The sequence below is a fragment of the Hemiscyllium ocellatum genome, chromosome 1 (assembly GCF_020745735.1).
Source record: "Hemiscyllium ocellatum isolate sHemOce1 chromosome 1, sHemOce1.pat.X.cur, whole genome shotgun sequence".
Taxonomy (NCBI): Eukaryota; Metazoa; Chordata; class Chondrichthyes; order Orectolobiformes; family Hemiscylliidae; genus Hemiscyllium; species Hemiscyllium ocellatum.
In genome coordinates this window covers 54,778,103-54,801,265 of record NC_083401.1, presented here as the reverse complement: position 1 = coordinate 54,801,265, position 23,163 = coordinate 54,778,103, and positions in this window count along the sequence as shown.

Genomic DNA, 23,163 nt, shown 5'->3' with positions numbered 1-23,163 from the left:
ATTTCCAGCAACTTCTACTTTTGTTTCTAATTTCAAGCATGTACAGTGGTTGTATTTTTTTTTGGCTTCTAATTTAACTGAACCTCTGATCAATGCTATTTCAGTCTAATTGCCATTTTGTTGCTAGTTTTTGATGTCATAAACCTGCAAAAATTATTTTAATTAAATAGCAGAATCTACTGCAATATCTGAGTACTTATGTTGTATATAAAATATAATATAATATACCCCCGCATTATATTTCTATTACTGATCGGATGTTTTAACATTGATTTTAGGAAGTGTATTTTAAAAATTAATTCACAGGATGAGGGCATTGTTGACTAGGCCAGCATTTATTGCCCATCCCTAATTGCTCAGAAGGCAGTTAAGAGTCAGCCATATTTCTGTTACATGTAGGCCAGACCAGGTGAGGAGGGCAGTTTGCTTCCTTAAAGGACATTAATGAACCAGATAGGTTTTCTCTGACAATCGATTCATGGTCATCATTCAATTCTTCATTCCATATTTTTTATGACATTCAAATTCCACTGTCTGTCATGGCTGGATTCAAACCCAGTACGCCAGGACAATATATGGGTCTCTGGAATAACAGTCCAGCAATGATACCACTAGGTTGTCATCTCCCATTTTGTGAGGAATGTTGACATCTCAAATCTTTGTTTGTTTAAGGTTTACTATGGTTATGCATACCTCGTGATTATCTGGAATATTTGATCAATTGGTGCACTCCTGGTCCCATAGATGCAGGTTAATAAAAAGTTTGCTGTAGTAGTCTCCTACGGTTAAAAAAAGATAGTGGCAGCAACTTTCATCATGAACTGTAGCCCATGCATCATCATTTCCATTGGAAACATCTCTTGCATTTTTACATCATAGTCAGGATAAAGTGTGGAGCTGGAAAAAGCACAGCAGTCAAGCAGCATTAATGGAGAAGGGGAGTCGATGGTTCAGGTCGGAACATTTTATCGGGACTGGTGCAAGGTTGAGACCTGAAACATCGACTGCCCTGCTCCTCTGATGCTGCTTGACCTGCTGTGCTTTTTCCAGCTCCACATTTCATCCGCTATCAGTTCTCACTATCTCCAAATTACATCATAAGTCAACAAACCAGCAATCCTTAAAGGGATGAAAACAGATTATTAAAGATAATGGAAATCAGGAAATATAACAGAAAATGTAGGAACTTCTCCACAGTTGGAGAGGGAAAAATAAAGGTAATGTCTCTAGTTCTTCCATCAGAACATTAATTCTCTCCCTGAATGCTTCCTAATCTGTCAAGTCTCTACAACTTTTCTGTCCACAAAGGGGTCAACTGAATAACACAGAAGTTTGCAGTAATTTTACTAAACAGAATATATTACAAAATATTCTTGCTTCTCTTGGCTCCATGCTGTTATTGCAGGTTGTAGTGCGTATCAAGGTACCTGTTGGCCCCTGAATTTGCTAATATAATTTAAATTAAGTCTAATACGTAATTTGCAATGACCATAAGCCTTTCACCTTCCATAATACATCAGCATTACATCAAATACTTCTTGGACCCCAAATGCCAAAACTGGGCTGTCATGCTTTTGCTTGTAAGATAGCATACATTAGTTAAAGACCGTGTGGTTATTAAAATATCTGCATGGGAGACAGAGTTTTGAAGGGTGCTGTTGTTAAAAGAGCATTCATTGCAGCAATTTATAGATGAGCTGCCAGGTTTTTCTCTGGGCATTATTTTCAAGCTGGACTACAGGTTTGATTTTTACAAGTGAAGATTGCAGAGAAAGGATGAAGCCGCATCAAAGTGCTGCTAAAGGCAACTCATCAAAAGCTTTGGACAAGACTGTGTGCATGTAAATAAGTAATATGTTGCAGCAGGTTTTGTGTTCTTTTATGTGTCTCTGGATGATCATTCTGTCATAATAAACTGCAATGTTCAATGTGTGATGTATTATTAGTGTAGAGTGTTGGTAGTACAGTATTGACGTTTAAAGATTTGAAAAAAAGAGTGCTGTGAAACCTTTGAAGACCACAGCAGCATTCCTGCACAAAATATCACACTATTACAGAAGGATGTTGCAAACACTATAAATTAGGAAACATTTTGTTGTTCATAAATTGTTGTAATTCTGCTTCTTATCTTCTTTTATTTTCCCTTACTGCTTTTCCCCTTTTCTCCGATACTGTCCCTGTTTCTTTATGGAAGCACTGTCAGAACCTCAATGAAATGGGCTTCCTTAACCCAAAAGCAGTGATGTTCCAGTACATTTTCCATTTTGAAACATCATTAACACAATAGAGAAAATAATAATTGTGAACAAAACCCTCACATTCAAAACTTGGTCAAAGGAAATGTAAATATCTTACATTTATGTTGCACTTCTCATGATTCAGGATTTCTTAAGTGCTTGACATCAAACAAGATATTTTGAAACTGCAATGTTGCTTTGTTGGAAATGCAGCAGTTAAATTTTCCACATGGTCTCACAAACCACAATGAACTCACAACCAAATAATTTAGCTTTTAGGGATACTGCTTGAAGGATAAATATTTTATCAAGATACTGAGAACAACATCACTATTCTTGTTTGAAACTGTGGCATGGATTATTTTGTTTACCCACACAACAGAATTGAAGAAATTTCATTTCAATGTTTCATCTGATGATGGCACTGCTGGCAGTGTAGCAATCCCTCACTGGAGTCTCAGCCTACAGTATGTACCTTCACTGAATGGAATTCAATCCAGAGAGCAAGATAGGGAGACCACAATATCAGACAGTGGTTACAAAGCTGGGAATTGGCAATTGAGGGAGCTGTCATCTGAAGGATTCCTGGATAGACTATCTTGGAAACAATACCTTGCGTTCAAGAGCCCATAAGCAAAAGAAATATTCCTTTTGTATTTGGGAGACATTGGTGTTACATGGTCTCAGGAATTTAGCTGTGGTAGCTCCAGTAACTGAACTCATTACCATTGATTAGCGATTAGGATTTAAACGCTGCAACAATATCCTGATGAATCAGCAAAATCAGATTCATAACCATTGTAAATAGTTCATTTGTTGCCATTCAAGTTGATAAAGATTTGTTGATGGTGGAATATGGAATCTGTATTTAACAATCTTCTTGCAATGCACGTGTTAAAAAACCTGTTAAATTAGAAGGGAACAAATTGCATTTGTAGTGTTCTGGTGTCACTTTGTCAGCCTCTCTGACCTGCTTTGTGATTGACAAAGGTTAACAACCTCACTTGGTCCTCAGTATTTTGCCACATTATCTTTCACCCATCTTATTCCACAGCCATCGCAAGATGCAGCTCATTATTGATCTCAGATTGCTTCCAAAAGCTGTGCAATATTAAGTGTGTGGAATTCATCGGGTTCTGTTTTTCTTTACCACTTTTTTCACAAGTAGTCCTGTAGGCTTTTAAGTGCACAATCCTAGCCATGTAGCTCAATTTATTTCAAAGCTTCCAAACCAGATTCATGCCTTCCATCACGAAGCATTTACACAAATTCTGTTGTGAAAACTAAAGGATCTGCAAAACACTTTTTGATTCACAATATTAAGAGAGTCTTTTGAAGAAAAGCAGCATGCTGGATTTGTTATAGTTTTATTCTGGAAATGAGAAAGTCCAAACAGACCTCAAAAGGCTAATGTGCAAGCAATCACTTACTCTCTCATTACAGGTCAGGTATCTGGATCATTGCAACAGCAGGATACAGGTGCTGTAACCTCCTCCGGTAATTCAAGTCCAGAAGTTATGTGGGAATGTAAAGAATAATGGCATGGCAATGCAAAGTCAAATCACCTGTCAGCTTAGCTCTGACATGGAATTACTTTTGTTTTACGCATGTATTAACCTTGAACTACTAGCATTTATTTTAAAGCTGCAATCCAATGTGACCTTTTAGCAGTCAGCTCTCAGCTTCTTGTGCACAGTATGCATGTCTGCCTTGATAAATCAAGTTGTCTATTTTTACTATGATTTTTAATCTTTTTTCTTTCCCTGGCATTTTCTCCTCTTCTTTCCTTCATTCTAGAGGACACTGACTCCTGTTGGAGTACATTTCCTGGGAGGACAACAAATCTATTCTTTACCCAAATGCCATTTTTCCAAGTACGAATCCTGAATATTTTTCTTTTCATAATTCATGTTCCCCTCAAACGTCTGAGCCTCTGATTACTAATGGTTGGCAAACTAGAAGTGTGCAGTAACTAGATAAGCTTAAAAATCACACAACACCAGGTTATAGTCCAACAGGTTAATTGGAAGCACTAGCTTTCGGATCGCTGCTCCAAAGGACCAGCTCCTTTGGAGCAGTGCTCCGAAAGCTAGTGCTTCCAATTAAACCTGTTGGACTATAACCTGGTGTTGTGTGATTTTTAACTTTGTACACCCCAGTCCAACATCAGCATCTCCAAATCAAAGATAAGCTTAGAATTCAAATGAAGGTTGTTTTACACAGAAACACAAGAATTGCAAGATGAACAAAGTGTATCTAGTTAGTCATCAAACTGCCTGTAATGATAATGTTGATTAATCATAGCAATCGGTCTTTAACAGTTAGAACACAACAAACCTTGAGGCCTGAAGGGGAGACATTATTTGGGAAACAGCGGTCCACAGTTATTTGTTCCTTTAAGAGTGCTGCACTCACCATATGTTACATCTCAAACAGCTTACATTCAAAATGTTAATTTTTGAAAGGAATCTATTGAACTTTTCACTCAATTGATAAAAAATAACTGGACTGAGGCTTTTTCATATATCATTTGCTTACTAACTGTAGATTAATTAAACTACTATCCAGAATTTAACCAAATCCTTTTATCACAAATGCACTGTCACGCCTCACTGGGAAATCAAACCCTGCTATTCCCAGAGTCATCATTTTAGTTAAAAGTCTACAACTTACCTCTCTGATACACTCGGATTGACAGATAACACAGACCAGGTTTCAGTTCTAAACAAGTTCAGCTATTTATTCCAAATGAATTGTCAACACATAACTGTCCAAGTTCAAACTCTAAACTCCTTTCAAAATCCTACTTCACATACACAGAGACAAAACAAAATGGTGAAAGGAAACAAGTTTTTGGGATACAATTCAATGGCATCACTCTGAGCTTTTCCTTCACATTCTTTTACTGTCACTGACAATCATAGATGTGTTGTGGAGGAGCCGGTTTTGGACTGGGGTGGACAAAGTTAAAAAATGCTTCCAAATAAACCTGTCAGACTAGAACCTGGTGTTGTGTGATTTTTTTTACTTAACTGTGGATAAAATAGAATGAAGCACAGGTATGTGTTTTTAATGGGATCAAAATTCGTCTCCAAGAGTTACATTTTCATCACACCAAGCCAAAATTCCACCTCACCTGGCCAGGAGACCATCTCACCAGGCTGGGAGACCACATCACCAGGACGGGAGACCACCTCACCAGGCTGGGAAACCACCACATCAGGCTGGGAGACCACCACACCAGGCTGGGAGACCACCACATCAGACAGAGAGACCACCTCACCAGTCCGGGAGACCACCTCACCAGGCTGGGAGACCACCATGCCAGGCTGAAAGACCACCACATCAGGCTGGGAGACCAGCATGCCAAGCTGAGAGACCACCATATCAGGCCAGGACACCACATCAGGCTAAAAAAGCACCACACCAGACATTTTTATGATTTAAAATTGTCAATTACTGAATTTGTTCTTAAAATCCAGATATGCACTTAATCACAAGAAAAATAATTATTTTTTGTGTCTAGACCATTCAGTATTGAAATACGGGTATATAAATATTATCTCCATGTGCCTCTCTGTTACTGTTTTATATTGCTAAGTATGACAATTTTCGTATAAGTGACTCAGTGATGTCCCAGTGGTACTGGGGACTAGCAGATCCGAAATCCATTTATTACCATCAGGTCTCTATTTACAACGAAACAAGTTTTTGTGTGAGAATTATGTAATTATTTTCCTGAACAATTCGGAGTCAAAACAGCATAGTGAGCCATTGCTCAGAACATAATATTGTGTGTGTGTGTGTGTGTGTGTGTATGAGAGATGTTTCAATACAACGTGACTTTATATTGTTAATTGTTTACCGTCACTTATGCAGTGTCTCATCGCATTTAAATACCTACTATTTTCTACACAGGTATTACAGCTGCAGTGCCCGTGCTGACCTCTTTGCTTTCTATGGTGTGGGCATTGCCTTGGTATTACAACACCCTAATGATGATTAATTATGTCCTTTCCTTGTTTAACAGCCAACAGCTCTGAAATATGGAGAGGGATTGAAAGTAAGTACAAGAACCTCACCTGAGAACTGGATTTTTAGTGACAGTCCTTTAGTCCTCTTTTAGGAAAGGCATTTTGAATTAAGTGTCGCTCAAACATTTGACTGGACAGCAGTGGGCTTTCTACAAGTTTGGGAGTCTTATGGCCACAAGTTCTATCTACTGAGAGCTGCCAGCCAATCCGAGTCCAGCAGCTCCATTAAGCAGGAGTGCTGCTGAAGTAGAGGTGGCTGTTACCACCCAAATCCCTAATGTGAGTGATGGCTGGAAGGAGGTCACAGGCTGATGGAGTGAGTGGCTGTGTAGAGTGGTGCATGGAGCAGGATTGGCAGCTGGAGTTGGGTCTCAGCAGATTCCTCTACATTCCCAATTTTCAGTTTGGAGCATCTCATTGGGGTCACACCAACTCCACTCGAGATTTTCTTTCATGCTTTTCACATGCTGAGTAATCCTGTTCACTGTGGTGACACACTTAAGATATTAAGTGGACAAGAAAATGTGTCAATTCCACATTGTCCCTTAGGTGGGGGTTTTATTAAACCAAAATAACTTTTTAAAAAACTTTTAACAATCTTCAGAAACAATAATACTATTTTTGGAAAGAGACCCGGCATGTTAGGAATTGAACAAGTCACTAATGAGCTGTTTAAATCAATAGTAAATTGGTTTATAAACTTGAAAATCACACAACGCCAGGTTATAGTGCAACAACTTTATTTGGAAGCACTAGCTTTTGGAGCACGGCTCCTTCCGCAGGTGGTTGTACATTGGTTTATGTTTGAGAAAAAAACAACTTGCAATTTTTATAACAAGTTTGCCTCTTGATAATGAGATGCTGGGTTGGCATGTCTGATTAATATCAAGAAAGTGGAAAATTTGAGTCCTTGAGCTGATCAAACCAACAGTGTATTGCAGAATATAATTAGGATAATGAAGTATTATTGTAGCCTCTTTAAATGGAGCATCCAGGGATGCATAGAAAATAATTAGAGCCATGTGGATTAGGATGTTTGAGGATATTTTCAAGATTTATTTGGTATGTTGTAAGAAGCAGAGAGGAACGGAACTTTGTAGTGTTATCTGGATGCCAAATTAACTTCAGTAAGCTTAACAACACTTTTAATGATAAACGTATCGTTGCATTGAAGTCATAATTGTACAAATCAGGCAGTGAAGATGGACTAAATTCTTGGACAGAATCTGTGCATATTTCTATGGCTGTCCTAAATACAATTATGCTGATGAGCTTGACTGTAATTATTTCATTTCAAGTGGAGGTCATTCATTATTGGGTAGAAAATTTTAACGGGTTCTAACTATTCCGGAAAATCATGTACGATGGACCATTTCCAACTACTAGCCTTCCAATTACCATTTGAATAATTTATCATGTGGCCAAAAGTTGAGAGACAGGTTTTGGAAATGGAATGAGTCATTGACATCCAGGTTCCATTCACAACAATATTTAGTTTAACCTTTAAATAGGTAAGAGTCAAGAATGTGGTGCTGGAAAAGCACAGCAAGTCAAGGAGCATCCGAGGAGCAGGAGAATTGAAGTTTCAGGCAAAAGCCCTTCATCAGAAATGAAACAGACAAGACACTGCTTCCATACAAACATCAAAGCCTTCTGTTGCCTGTAAGAAGCTGATTGTGAATTGAAGTGAAATGGATGAGTGTGCTGAGTACACTTTTCTGGTTGTCTGAGTTTGAGAATTCTGCCCCACCCAGCTCGTGAGCAGCTGCAGGGCTCTCACTTGGTGTCTGCAGCTCATGTTGAGTAAAGTTAAGTGGCACTGAAATGAGGTATGAACATGAAGAATGACAGAAACTTTGCAAGAGCAACACAGCCATGTGCAGAAAGCCTCCATTCAGTCTGCTGCTTGAGCCAAAACTTCCAGACATCTGTTCATTCCTCACCCATTACTTCTCTATTTCTCCATCACTGAACAGGAACTCAAGAAAACTGCACTTTTCCTTCATTTTGGACATTTTACAGCATTCAGGATTTAATATTCAGATCAAAAATTTCAGATCAATCCTCCCCTTTTATTAGCATATGGAGGTGATGACCTAGTGGTATTCTTGCTGGACTGTTAATCCAGAGAGCCAGGTAATGCCCTGGGAACCCAGGTTCAAATCCCGCTATGGCAGGTGGTTGAATTTGAAATTAATGAAAATCTGGAATTGAGTCAACATACAGCCATGAATCCATTGTTGATTGTCAGAAAAACACATCCAGTTCACTAATATCATTGAAGGAAGGAAACTCCCATGCTTACCTGGTCTGGTTTACAAGGTAAAAACAATGACTGCAGATGCTGGAAACCAGATTCTGGATCGGGGTGCTGGAAGAGCACAGCTGTTCAGGCAGCATCCAAGGAGCAGCAAAATTGACATTTCGGGCAAAAGCCCTTCATCAGGAATTCCTGGTCTGGTTTATATTTTAGTCCAGAGCCTCCAAAACGCTGTTGACTTTCTCTGCCCTCTGGGCAATTAGGTCCGGCAATAAGTCCTGGCCTAGGCAGTAACACCCTCACCCTATAGATGAAAAACTTGTTGATGATAGTTCTGCATTTTCTATTTCTCAACCTATCCTGTGTTCCATTCCATAAGGACATAATTATGTCATTCGACCCATCGAGTCAACTCCTGCATCCTTCTTTCTTTAACCCTTGATCCCCTGACTAATCAAGAACTTATCTATATTTGTCATAAATACATTCAATACCTTGCCTCCACAGCCTTCAATGGTAATGAGTTCCACAGATTGACTACCCTTTGGCTGAAGAAATTCCTTCTCATCTCAGTTCTAAATGATCATCCCTTCACTCTGAGACTATGCACTCAGGTCTTGGTCTCTCCTACAAGTGGAAACATCTTCTCCACTTCCAGTCTATCCAAACCTCTCAGTATTCCAGTAACCTTTCATCTAACAGTATCATGTCTTTTGTGATACAGATAGTTATCCCATAACGTAGTAGTTGTGTTCCTGAGTGACACCATGTTATGGAAAATCGCACAATATAAATAAAGGCCTATGGGAAAAAAAATCACTAAAATTTGAAACGAAAGGAGTTGTTAGCCTAGCATATACAATAGCACAGCCTAAGTAAACCTTTAATCACTTATTTTAATGAAATACTATCGGAAATATAACACTTTAACATGAAAATCATTAACAACAGCACTGTACTTTCACAAAGCTCTTCACCAGAAACCGTGCAAATGACTGACCACGTGATGCCGACACAGAAGTCCAGTTCTCCTTAAGAATCTCCCCCAGTTTGAAATAAAGGTCCTTCTAAATGTTGTATCCAATTCTCAGCTTCAAGCTACGTTTCAAGGTTTGCAGAGCTGATTGCATTCCTGTTTTAGCTGAACACATTGAATTTGCATTTTGCAGACATGCTGTTCAGCTCATGCCAGTGATGGAATCATGGAAGTTCACTTTATAAGAAAAGGTCCACAATTCACAAATCATGGTACAACCAAATTACATTTAATAAATGCACATTAAAGGAGAACTACTCTTGCATAACTTCTGCTTCTTTTACCCTACCACAGGCCTCATTTTATGTTCTCTCTTACTCTCCCTATTTTCCTGTCTTTACATGTAATTTAAATCTGTCACATTTCTACATTGCTTCAGTTCTAAATTTGGCATGCATTTTATTAAGTGATGATTTTCGTCCCTTTGATTTGAAAGGTTGATCAAAACCTCATGGTATTAAATGTGGCTACCCTGCAGCGATAATATACTGGGTGATGATGTTAATGTGAGTGGGACTTCCTCCCCTCAGTGGGACGATTCTGCTCCGTTAACAAGATTATGTTGTCCTTTTTTTTCAGAGGGGTTCGTAAAGGCAGAGATTCTGATATGTCTGAAAAAGACTTTTTAAAACACTTGCACAATGAAAGGGAAGTGGTCAGTTCTCCCAGTTCAGGGTTTGGTTTAGCTTCAGTTTTTAGCAAGCTGTTTTGTTTGCAGCTGTTGGTCGTGTGTTAGCTGGAAAGACAGAGAAGCTGCTGGGGATGCAAAAAAGCAGTCACATGCTGATCTTTTCTCTCTCTGGCATCTCTCCTGTAAGAACCTGTGTTTGATTTTACTTTTTCTTTTGTCAGGGGACTGTTTATGGGGATGTTGCAAGTACTTGGAACAGCATCATTAAGTTGTTATAAAGTACATTGGTTTTTTAAATAGGTTACGTTATTATATATTCAGTTCTCTTTTGTTCATATTTAATTCAGTAGTGTGTGAACAAATTCTGTTTTGATTAAAACTGAGTGGTTGGGACAACTGCATCACCCCATAGAATATCCACTGTACACTTGCTTAAAACAACTAGAAAGGTTAGGGTCTGGGCTGTCTTCTTGAAATGTTTTGAGGGGGTCTGGCCTGGTCCACAACATCAGTGACAGGAAGTCCTCCCATTCAGAGCCAGCAAACAAGCTGGTTGACAGGGCACTTTGCAGTCCTCCTTGTGCCAGAATATAATAGTGTCCATGAGTTTCTTGTGGCATTGTGACAATGTCCTTACCTCTGGAATGAGAAGACCGGTTGGAGACCCATCTGCTTCACAGGTGTGTCAAAACATGTCAAAATAAGTTGATTAAAATAACTACCCATTAATGGCTGCTGTGGTGTAGTGGTATTGTCTCTACTTTTGACTCAGGAGGCCAGGCATCAAGTCTGACCGACAGATTGATGAGAAGATTCGGGCCATAAAGAGGCCAAGGGAAAAACTGAAGCTGTCTCCTGGACTTGAAAACCAATCTGAACATTTTGAGTTGAACAGGATTCAAAGACTCAAAGTGATGGGTTTCAGAAGCCAAGGGGAAAAAAAATGGGGTACTATTTTGGGGAGAATATCTTAGTGGAGACTTTCTTTAGGAACATAAGAATTAGGAGCTGCCATGAGCAATGCAGTCCTTTGAGCCTGCTCTGCCATGTAACATGATCATGGCTGATCTTATCCTGGTCTCAACTCCATTTTCCTGCCCTATCCCCTTGACCCTTATCCCTCTTTTCATCAGATATATAACTATTTCTTTCTTGAATCTGTTGATTGATTTTGTCTTCATTGTACTCTGGGGCAGTAAGTTCCACAGATGCACAACTCTCCGATAGAAATAGTTTCTCCGCATCTCAGTTTTGAACTTACCTCCTCTCACTCTATCTATTACCTTGTAATAAATAAATACTATGATTCCATTTGCTTTTCTTATTATATGCTGCAACTGCATGCCCACTTTCTGTCATTCATGCATAAGAATACCCAGCCAAAATGGCCAACCTTGCATTTGATTAGATTAGATTCCCTACAGCATGGAAACAGGCCCTTTGGCCCAACAAGTCCACACCGACCCTGTGAAGAGCAACTCATCCAGACCCATTCCCCTACACCTAACACTATGGGCAATTTTACATGGCCAATTCACCTAACCTGCACACCTTTGGACTGTGGAACAAAATCTTCGAGGAGAACGTGAGGTCTGCAGATGCTGGAGATCAGATCTGAAAATGTGTTGCTGGAAAAGCGCAGCAGGTCAGGCAGCATCCAAGGAACAGGAGATTCGACATTTCGGGCATAAGCTCTTCTTCAGGAAACGTCGAATCTCCTGTTCCTTGGATGCTGCCTGACCTGCTGCGCTTTTCCAGCAACACATTTTCAACTGTGGAACAAAACCAGAGCACCCGGAGGAAACCCACACAGAGACAGGGAGAATGTGCAAACTCCAAACAGATAGTTGCCCGAGACAGGAATTGAACCTGGGTCTCTGGTGCTGTGAGGCAGTAGTGCTAAACACTAAACCAACTGTGCCACCCCTTTTCCTACATTAAACTCCATCTACCAGATTCTGACCCATCCTCCTAACCTATCACTATTCATCACATCCTACTTTCCCACCTATGTTAGAATCATCTGTGAATTTTGTTATTTTACACAGTGTCCCCATTTGCAGGTCATCTATATATATTGTAAATAGTTGAGGTTTAAAAGCTGACCCCTGCAGCACCCCACTAGTTACAATTTGCCATCCAGAGAAGGACCCAATTATCTCAATTCTCAGCTTTCTATTAGTCAGCTAATCCTGCATCCAATCCAGCTTCGGACACATGGATCATTACGAGTAATATCATTTTGCAGATGGACAGAGCAAGATGAAGAGTGAATATTGTACGAATTGGTGAAATACTCACATGTTGTTTTTAATTAGGAATATTTTGTTAATGCAATCGAGTTGAATGCTGCATCCCTTTGTCATCTTCACTGTCAAGAGGACTTGGTCAATATATATTTTAATACATAAACTGGTCGAACCGTCTAAAGCAGGGACAACAAGATATATCTACACCAGTCTCCAACAGTTCCAATAATTCTACATGATCAAATGTAGTTCTAATTATCATTGTCTTGCATCAACCTCCTTGTTATCCAAGAGTAGCACTGTATCCTATATCACTAACTACTAGGTATGACCAAGACAAAGAAAAGACAAAAGAAAATTATTGTTAGTAAATAAGGTTAAACGACCCTCACACAATAGGTGAAAAAATAGCACATGGTACCAGGAGTGGTCATCTGGGAAAACATCACAGTTCCCATTAACAGTTCCTTCTTTGCAAAAAGTATAATTATTGTAGTAGAATGCAAGTCTTTCACTTGGCTTCATTCTATGTCTTTAAAGGAAATGGTTAATAGTCTTTCTTTGAATGGTGATGCAGATAGAAGACTATATTTCTCAGCTATTCAATACACAGAGTGGCAAAGCAAGCTTCAGGTCAAAAGCATGGTGCAGCACCAAAGCACCGATTCTCTGAATGATGTTTTGTGTGAATGAGGTATCATGAGAGGTATCCGAGAATGAGACATCTTGAGGATCACGACCCCCCACCCCCCAACCCACCCCTTGTCTTGGCAATCAGGTATCTCAACCTCTAAAAGATTACTGACTGGAGTCCAGTCGCACAATAAGATGCAGATCACTATGGAAGCAACCAAACTTCAAAGAAACTCATCTTACTGTAAATTTTATAAATGATTTGGGAAATTGGTATGAAAATCTTGTTGACTTCAGCTTTAAATATTTAAGCTTTGTGAAAATTTGAAATCCTTGATGTTTCTGAGAAATTTTCCAGGAAACTAAAATCCTTTTAAGTATATTCTATAATCATATCTTACATACCTTGGATCATTGTTGTAGTCTACCACGCTGATCTTTACCTTCGGACACTTATTCCTACCTCCCCCACATCTGCCAGGACTGTCACCGACCTCATTACCCCCAAAGTTCTTCCCACTACTGCCCCCCAATCTAGTGTCTCCCAACCCTGAACAGCCTGCTTCTACCTCCTTCTCAAAATCCACAAACCAAACTGCCTGGCAGACCCATCATATCAGCCTGTTCCTACTTCATTGAGCTCATTTCCTCCAACCCTAACTCCATCCTCACTCCACTTGTCCAGACCCCGCTCACCTATATCTGCGATTCCTCTGATGCCCTCCACCATATTGACAATTTCCAGTTCCCTGGCCCTAACTGCCTCCTGTTCACCATGGATGTCCAATCTCTCTATACCACCACTCCCCACCAGGATAGTCTATGAGCTCTCAGCTTCTTCCTCGACCAAAGGCCTGAACAGCCCCCATCCACCCTGACTCTCCTCCACTTGGCTGAACTTGTTCTCTCAGGAAGCAATATCTCCTTTAATTCATCCCACTCCAGCCAAGTCCAAGGAGTGGCCATGGGCACCCGCATGGATCCCAGTTATGCCTGCCTCTTTATGGGGTATGGGGAACAATCCTTGTCCAGTCCTACATTAGCCCCCTTTCACAACTCTTTTGTTAGTATATCAAGAATGTTTTGTTGCTGCTTCATGCTCCCACCAGGACCTCCAATTTTGCCTCCAATTCTATCCCTCAATAACTTTCACATCATCCATTTCTGACACTTCCCTTCCTTTCCTTGACCTCTCTGTCTCCCTTTCAGGGAACAAATTGTCCACTGCCACCCACTACAAAGTCACTGACTCACATAGCTACCTTCACTACACTCTTCACACCCCATGTTCTGTGAGGACTCCATCCCATTTCCCAGTCCATTCACCTTTGTTGTATCAGTCCAGATGATGCCACTTTCCAAAGCTGACATGGCTTGTTTCTTCCACAACTGTGGTTTCCTGCACACTGTGGTTGACAGGGCCCTCAACCGCATCTGATCTATCATCCATGCTTCCACCTTTGCTCCTTCCCATCATTCAGAACAGTGTGATCAGTTTCCGTTGTCCTCACTTTCATCCCATCAGTCACCGCATTCAAAGGATCATATCAGACAAGTGCAGCAGAACGCCACTACCAAACATATCTTCCCCTCACTCCCCTGTCTGCAGAGCGTAGGGATCATTCCCTCCAGGACACCTTAGTCCATTCCATAACCACTAATTCTACTCCCGCTCTCCACGGCACCTTCCCACGTAACTGCAGAAGGTGCAACACCATCCCCTTCACCTCCTCCCTGCTCACTGTCCAAGAGCCTAAACAGTCTTTCCAGCTGAAGTAGCATTCCACCTGTTCCTCCTCCAATCTTGTGTATTGTATTCACTGCTCTCAATGTGGCCTACTCTACATTGGAGAAACCAAACACAGACTAGGTGAGCGTTTTGCAGAACACCTCCAGTCTGTGCACAAACAGGACCTTCCCATAGCTAGTCATTTTAACACAGCATCCTGCTCACACACCCACATGTCTATCCTCAACATGTTGCACTGTTTCAGTGAATCACAGCATAAACTCGAGTAGCAACATCTCAGCTCCACACTAGGCATTTTACAGTCTTCTGGACTTAATATTGTGTTCAACAGCTTCAAATTGTGAACCATTTCTTTTGTTTCTTTCAACTTGTTATCATATTTTTCCCTTTCCCATCCCACTTACTATCCTTTCAAGTCTGGCAGGAAACACTCCACTGTTCTGTCATTCTCATATTCGGATCATTTAATTTAAATTACCACATCTTTTCTCCACCAGTACTCTACACCCACTACCCCACCACCTGCCCACCCCTCCCAAACTATAATATACATCTGTCCCTCCATGCTTCACATCAGCCTTTGATGAAGAATCATCTAGACTCAAAACGTTAGCTTGCTCTCTCTCCATGGATGCTGCCTGACCTGCTATGGTCTCCAGCATTTGTTGTCTCCAGTACTAACTTCAAGCACCTAGGTGTTAAAGAAAATTATTTGAATTGGAGGGAGCAGCATACATATGATCCCAGGAAAATAAAATTCTTTCACATGTATTCAATAGTCATGAAACACTTCCATATAGCTAGAGTTAAGGATGCGATACTTTTGGATGTTTCATCTGCTATTGATGTCTTAGGAAAACAGACTCTTTAGGAGTACAGAGATAACTGAAAAAGGGAGGAAGGGTATTTGGTAAACAGATTTTTCCTGAAACTTGCTTAAGTTTTCACAAAAGCAAAGACTGTCACAAACAATGTAAATCCCCATTTGTTTCAGTATGGCTGTTTTTATGACTGTGTTCAAGGAAAAGACTGCAATTCCTCAGATGCAAGACAAATCTGTTCCTGAACTCATTTGCGTGTTTTGCTATAAAGAGTTTGATGTATGGATGTGGATATGCACTCAGCATGGGACTCATTGACTGATTATTTCAATACATTGGAATAGTTTTCTGCATACTTCAAAGACATTAAAGTTAGATCTATGTGATGTGATAATTTTCTTTATTTTATCTTATCATTCATTATACATGATTTCTTAATGAACAAGCAATATACCCAAAATGAAGTTCCATATGGACAATAAAGTGAAATGGAATTAAGTTGAATGGATTGCTGTTAAAATTCTCAGAATGACCAAAAAATTTTAAGAAAGATTAATGTCCCTGTGATCTGTAAGCTAATTCAAAGTTTATTATTTATTTGGAATTGAAGGAGAAAGCTGAACCCACCTTAAGTTAAATTAAGATCTTTTAGGTAATTATAAGAACCTATACATGTACATGCACATAGGTTCATACAATAATAGTTGTTTCAGTCTTAATGTATTAGACATTGGGGAATTTAATTAGATTCCTGTAAACAGTCAGCTGGAAGCACACAGTCTTGATAAGGTGTATCCTTGAAAAACCCAAGTAAGAGTTGCCTGCTACCAACTAATCCAAAGTTTGTTGTTTAATAAAATGTAGAAAGACAAGTCTGATCCCACAATAATCTAGACTTTTCAGGTAATCACTACTTCTTATTAATTAAACTAATGTGTGTGTGTACTGTAAAAGCAATTGACAAACGAGCAGCAGGAGAGTTAATTGAATTCCTTGGGAAAGGCAACCTTAGACAATAGGGACAAAACCCCATCCTGCTAGCAGGGAGGATTAAATAATGTCATTGCTGAATTTTCCTCATAGCAGGAAGGCCTGATAGCAGAGACAATTGAGTAAAGGGTGCAAATGTCAGTATTGGAATATGGTTGAATAAGTTGCATTATGAATAACTGATAGGTAATAAGGATGTCTTGTAAATATCAACAGATTGGAGTAATACTGAGAGTTGTCCATAGAGTTTTACATCGTTGACCATGCAGTCACAGGATTGGATGTGCCTGTCAGAAATGAGGTGGTTAGAATTTTATATGTTTCAATCAGATCTCCACTCATCCATTTAAACTCTAGTGAATACAGTCCCAGTTGAACTGATCGCTCCTCAGAGGACAATTTGCCATCTCCCACCCCTGCCATTAGCCTAGTGAACACTGCTACATTGTCTCTATAGCAAGGAGATTTTTTTTAGGTGAGGAGGCCAAAACTGCATGCAATACTCAGGTGTGATCTCACAAAGCCCTGTACAACTGCAGCAAGACATCCCTACTTCTGATCTCAAGTCCTCTTGCAATGAAGGCCAATATGCCATTTGCTTTCCTAATTGCTTGCTGTACTTGCCTGCTTACTTTCATTGGCTGGTGTACAAGGACACTCAGGCCCATTTGTACATTGACACACCCCAATATTTCACCATTTTAATCACATTCTTTTTTTCTGTTTTACACACCAAAGTGTATAATTTTACAACTAACCTCATGGATTTGCATCTGCATTGCACTTGCCTCATCACTTGAGTTGTCTAAATCACCTTGAGGCCTCCTTGCATCAGCCTAATAGCATATCTTAAGAATTTCAATACTCCCTCCATTATTAGGCTCACAAGCTTGACTTACCTCATATGTATCCAAGAGCTACTTAATATCCTGGTTAATTCCTGACCAGTCGCAGATTCATATGCGATACATAATACACAAGTGGCCCTTGTTTAACATACGTGGCAATTTGCCCTTGAAAATAACTTGCCATGACATGCCAAGTTCATCTCTCCACAGCCAAAATGTACACACATTCTGAGAAACCTCTTCAATACTGTCAGGATGTCTGTGGATAACCGTTCTTTGCAATTCTTCTGGTTGCTCGCCTCATGTAATCTCCAACTGCAGTTGTATGTATTGGTTCTGACCAAAGTGTAACAAGTCAAAATTAAGATTATCTGCAAATTCAACTAATCTAATTGAGTCTCAAACAATCTATTCCATCATGGTGGGTGTGTTTTGAATCTTAAGAAGTATGACAGAAGGTCTGTCCATCAGTTATTCCTCTCACAGACGTGCCATTAGTATCTATCAGGCAAACATTATACGAAACTATGATGAACTTGTGTATTGTCACTGCAGTGTGATTCTTCTATTCTATAGAATTGGCAGATGATTATACATTGGCAGACAGCTTCTCATAGGCTGTACAACAAACACTACTTGCAGAAGTAATGTGCCCTTCAGGGTGCATAGTAGTAAGATGGTGGCACCAGCTCCTGTCACCTTTAGCATTGTTACCTGACGTTTTCAGGGCATATATTGTTAATCAAAACCTTCTGATTATCTTACCCCTTTGACGTGGAGTGTGAGGTTACCTATATGGAAAGTATGATAATTTTCCAAAACTTGCCTTTCACTCAGTTGACCATTTAATTAATTAGTGTGCTTACACTTATACACATTCTTAAGGTTTGTGTTGCTGCCAGTGCTGTGGTGTTGTGCAATCTTGTTGCTCACCTGCATTCTGTTCTGTCCCATGTCCTTTGACAACACATGCTTTGCAGATTTGAAAAAAAGCTGAACAAACTTTGGAATGTGCAACCAACTGAATATGTTGCAGATTTTGTTGGCTTGGTGCACTCTGGTCATTGTAGCAAAGTGTTGACTATATCGAAAGGATGAAGTTGTTATTGGTCTGTCACTGTGGCTTCATGTTTGAGTCCATCCTCAATAGCATAGCTCTTTTTTTCCACCCAGCAGATTCTCTCTCTTGAGGCTTTAATTGGTGTAGAGGCAATCACCATTTTGAAGATCCTCTCTGAGAATTTTTCTTGCAATAAATCATTCTTTTGCCTTTTTCCATAATTTTGCAACAAACATTGTCACTTTGGGTCTCTATATTGCTATGAGATGGCTTCTGTTAATCCTGAAATGGAAGTACTGGTGTTGAAATTGGTGAACAAAGTCAGAACTCACATGACACTAGGTTATAGTCCAACAAGTTTATTTGAAATCAAAAGTTTTCGGAGCATGGCTGTTTCATCAAGTGAAGTGAAATGGAAGCCCACCGATACAGAATTTATGGGCAGAGAGAAAAAGGGCAGAGAGATCAAAAGATCACACAAATGGTGCGAGCGGAGTGTCAAATAATGAGTGCCTGCAGGTGACCAAGGGTATAAGATAGTGTGAGTAAAGTGTCAATAGATTAGATTAGATTACACTCCCTACAGTGTGGAAACAGGCCCTTTGGTCCAACAAGTCCACACCGATCCTCCGAAGAGTAACCCACCCAGTCCCATTTCCCTCTAACGCACCTAACACTATGGGCAATTTAACATGGGCAATTCACCTTTGGACTGTGGGAGGAAACCAGACCACCCGAAGGAAAATCACAGAGACACAGGGAGAATGTGCAAACTCCACACAAACAGTCCCCCGAGGCTAGAATCGTAGCTAAATAACAACCAAAGGGATGACCTATAACCAAATAAATGAGGGAAAGAAATAATTACAAAAAAATTGGAGACAACCCAAATGACTGGAATAATATGGAACACAAACAGAAGCCACTGGAAAAGCCCAGCAGATCCAGCAGCATCAGAGGAGCAAGAGAATCAACGTTTCAAGCACAAGCCCTTCATCAGGGTTTATCATCTGCCAAATTCTGGAACAGTGCATTGAGCAAAGACTTTTCACATGCAACTGTTCCTTATGACTTGAAGATTACAAATTTAAAAATTGTCAAATATCAGCCAATTTAAAAACAGACAACTAATTATGGTTTTCACATCAGTAAAGCAAGTCAGAAGATTCTGAAATAAGTAAAACACAGAAAATCATTTTAAAATGTATGTAAGAATTAAGATGAATTAGTAAAGGTTAAATAAAGATCAAATATTTTGTTTAAACTACTCAGCTGTACAGTCATATACAATTACAATATACTAAGTTGGAACTTATAATGGTGAGCAAAACAACTCAGCAGGGAGTGAGACAATGTTGCAAGGTGCTAGATTACAATAACACCAGATGTAATGTTTGTGTCACGTCACATTGTATGTGTGAAACAGCAGTGGAATAAAATAGTTGAGAAATAGTCAACTGATGTGATTCATTATAAATGTTCAGGTTATTTAGCTAAAATAAAAAGCTTTTCAGTGCTTTGATATGGAAGGCACTTTGATCTTATGGAGTTTACTTCCTGAATTACGTTCCATTAAATCAATGATTATGTGCTGATTAGTTCAACTCATTATTATCGGGTACAGTAATTGTTTTGCAAGAAAATCCAACTAAGAGTGAATGCACCAAAAGTAAAGATGGGCCTTAAGATTAATTAGTGATTTCTACTGTTTTTGAAAGCATAACTGATGGTACGGTTTTAATCACCTTGTTCCGACTTGAGGCATGAGTGGTACCCCTTTTGTGTTGCAGGCAGTTTCCCACCTGATTCTTTTAATGAGCTTAACATGGGCTAGTTCTCAGGAATCTCACGTCTTGTTAGATTAAATCATTTCATATTTGCACACAACGATTAGTAAGTGACTTCATTTACTTTCAAATCTACCTTTTTTTGCTGTGAGTAATATAACATGGTATTGCTTTACTGTCAGTGATACTTGTAGCATACAATCACATTGGAGAACATGTTTAGAATAATGGAGAAATTTAAATCCCTGCTTTAACAACAATTTATATTTCTATTACAAATTTATCATCATAAAATATTCCAAGGCACTTCAAGGAGGCATTATAAACCAAATATAACATAAACCATATAAAGAGGTATTAGGGCAAGTGGTCAAAATCTTGATCAAAGAGTTAGGTCTTAATGAGTCCTTTGCAGAAAGAAAGCAAAGTGTAACCCAGAGAGGTTTCAGGAGAGAAATCCAGAGATTAGGGACTAGTCAATTAAAGATATAGAGTCCTAATAGTGCAGCAATTAAAATCAATGATATTCCAATGGTCTAATTTAGAGAAACATGTGTCATTCAGGGCCGAAGGATTGGACGAGATTACAGAAACAAGGATAGGAATTTGATAATGATGGGTGGAATTCAATGCACTTTCCCATGGCAAGATAGGTGGCAGGGAGGCATCTAATCAGCTGCACTGCCAATTGATGCTGTTAAGAATATAATTAATGCCAACTTTTAAGAACTTCAGCCCAATATCGCTGCAAGATCTGTCTCCATACTCTTGTACAATTAAGAAGACCAGTAAAAAATAAATGAAACCAAAAATAACTCACCAGCCTCAAACACACTCTCCATGTCCTATCTATATAAAAACAGTTCACCTAATACCCATGAATGCTACAGCCTATACACCTTTACACAGCTTCCAGGACCTTCATACTTTTATGCTAACGTACACTTGCCCATGATCAACGTGTCTCTTCATAGCTGTTATGCAATCCTTTGAGCCTCTACCCACCCCATGTGCTCCTCAAATACTCAGGCAAAACATTGCCCTGTGTTTCTTTATAACCCAATCCCAACTTTGTGCCAACCCATACCTCTACACATTCTACCCATTCTCCTGCCCTCTCCATGCCAACACATCAAGTATCCACCATCAACTAATATCAGGAAACTGCTGACAGACACCAAAGTTATGCAACTACCGATGACATCACCGCTATAAACCACTCATTGATTAAAAAAAATCAATACATTGAAAGTCCTTCAACTAATCACTTAAAAATATGAATACTAGTTATCCATCAAACTCACAGACATCTCATGACGAAATTGATCGGGTGGAAATCAGTCACAAGGCACTATAGCTTTAAGGGCTTATGTCAGTAGTCACATTGATATTATAGCACAAGCTCTTTTTAATTATAAATTCCCATTTTTTTATTTGATAGTTCTTTGACAGTTTGACAATTTGACAGTTTGACAGTTCTCTGAGAACTTTAACAGTTCTTTAATGGTTTGACAGCTCCAATGGGTCTAAGTAAGTTTCAGGCAAATTGCTGTACCTGAACACAATTTAAAAGATTATCTGACACTTGCTCAGGCCCTCTAGCTTTCCCAAAGGGTCCAGGACCAGACCTATATGGATATATTACCTTGAAATGTGTGCTCTTGATATCCAAATGAATTTATGAAGTTCAGACGTGTTTTGAAAAGGTGTAATGTGTACATCTACATTCCATCCAAGGAATAAACCATGCTATTTCAGTGGAGATATATAATTATTTAAATGGCTGCCTGCCTTTATTAAGCATGCATAAACCTGGCCTTACCCCATCCCCAACTCCACTCTCATGAAAATGGGAAGTTCTGTGTTCAGGACTTCCAATTTACAGCCACTTTATTAGATTGGATTCCCTACAGTGAGGAAACAGGCCCTTCGGACCAACCTGTCCACACCAATCCTCTGAAGAGTAACCCACCCAGACTCATTTCCCTCTGAATGATGCACCTGACACTATGGCCAATTTAGCATGGCCAATTCACCTGACCTGCACATCTTTGGACTGTGGGAGGAAACTGGACCACCCAGAGGGGTGCTCATGCAGACATGGGGAGAATGTGCAAACTCCACACAGACAGTCACCCAAGGCTGGAATTGAACCTAGGATCCTGGTGCCATGAGGCAGGAGTGCTAACCCCTGACCACCGTGCCACCCCTTTAGTTACTTGCATTCAGTAGTACAAATGATTTGAGATCTGGATCTTGTTTGGTATGGGCAACAAAGTTAAAACATTACCTTTGTATCCTCCGTTAGTACTATTTATCATTTACTACATGATGAAATGTCGGGAGATATGGACAATCTGCTTAAAACATGGGATCAGGATTTGGGACTAGAAATCTCTATAGAAACGTGGATGATATTTGGGAAAATGCTAGAAGAATTACTATCTGTAACAGAACCCAGGCTATCCAGCTGAAGATACTTCATAGGGCCCATATAGCACCGGCTCGACTGGCAAAATTTAAGGCAGGAGCATCTCCAATGTGTCCCAAATGCAAAATAGAGGTGGGCAGTCTGGTACATTGCCTATGGACTTGTCATAAGATCCGTAGATATTGGACTAAAGTAGCAAGTACCCTGACAGATATTTTAGGAACGGAAATTAGAGTGGACCCTGTATCTCTCCTTTTGGGCTTTTCGAACTTTTCCTCCCTGGATACGCAAGGGAAGAGACTATTTTCTATTCTCTCTTTCTGTGCAAGGAAAAATATTTTGATGAACTGGGTGGCTGAGGGCCCCCCTGGACTTTCAAATTGGCACAGATTAATT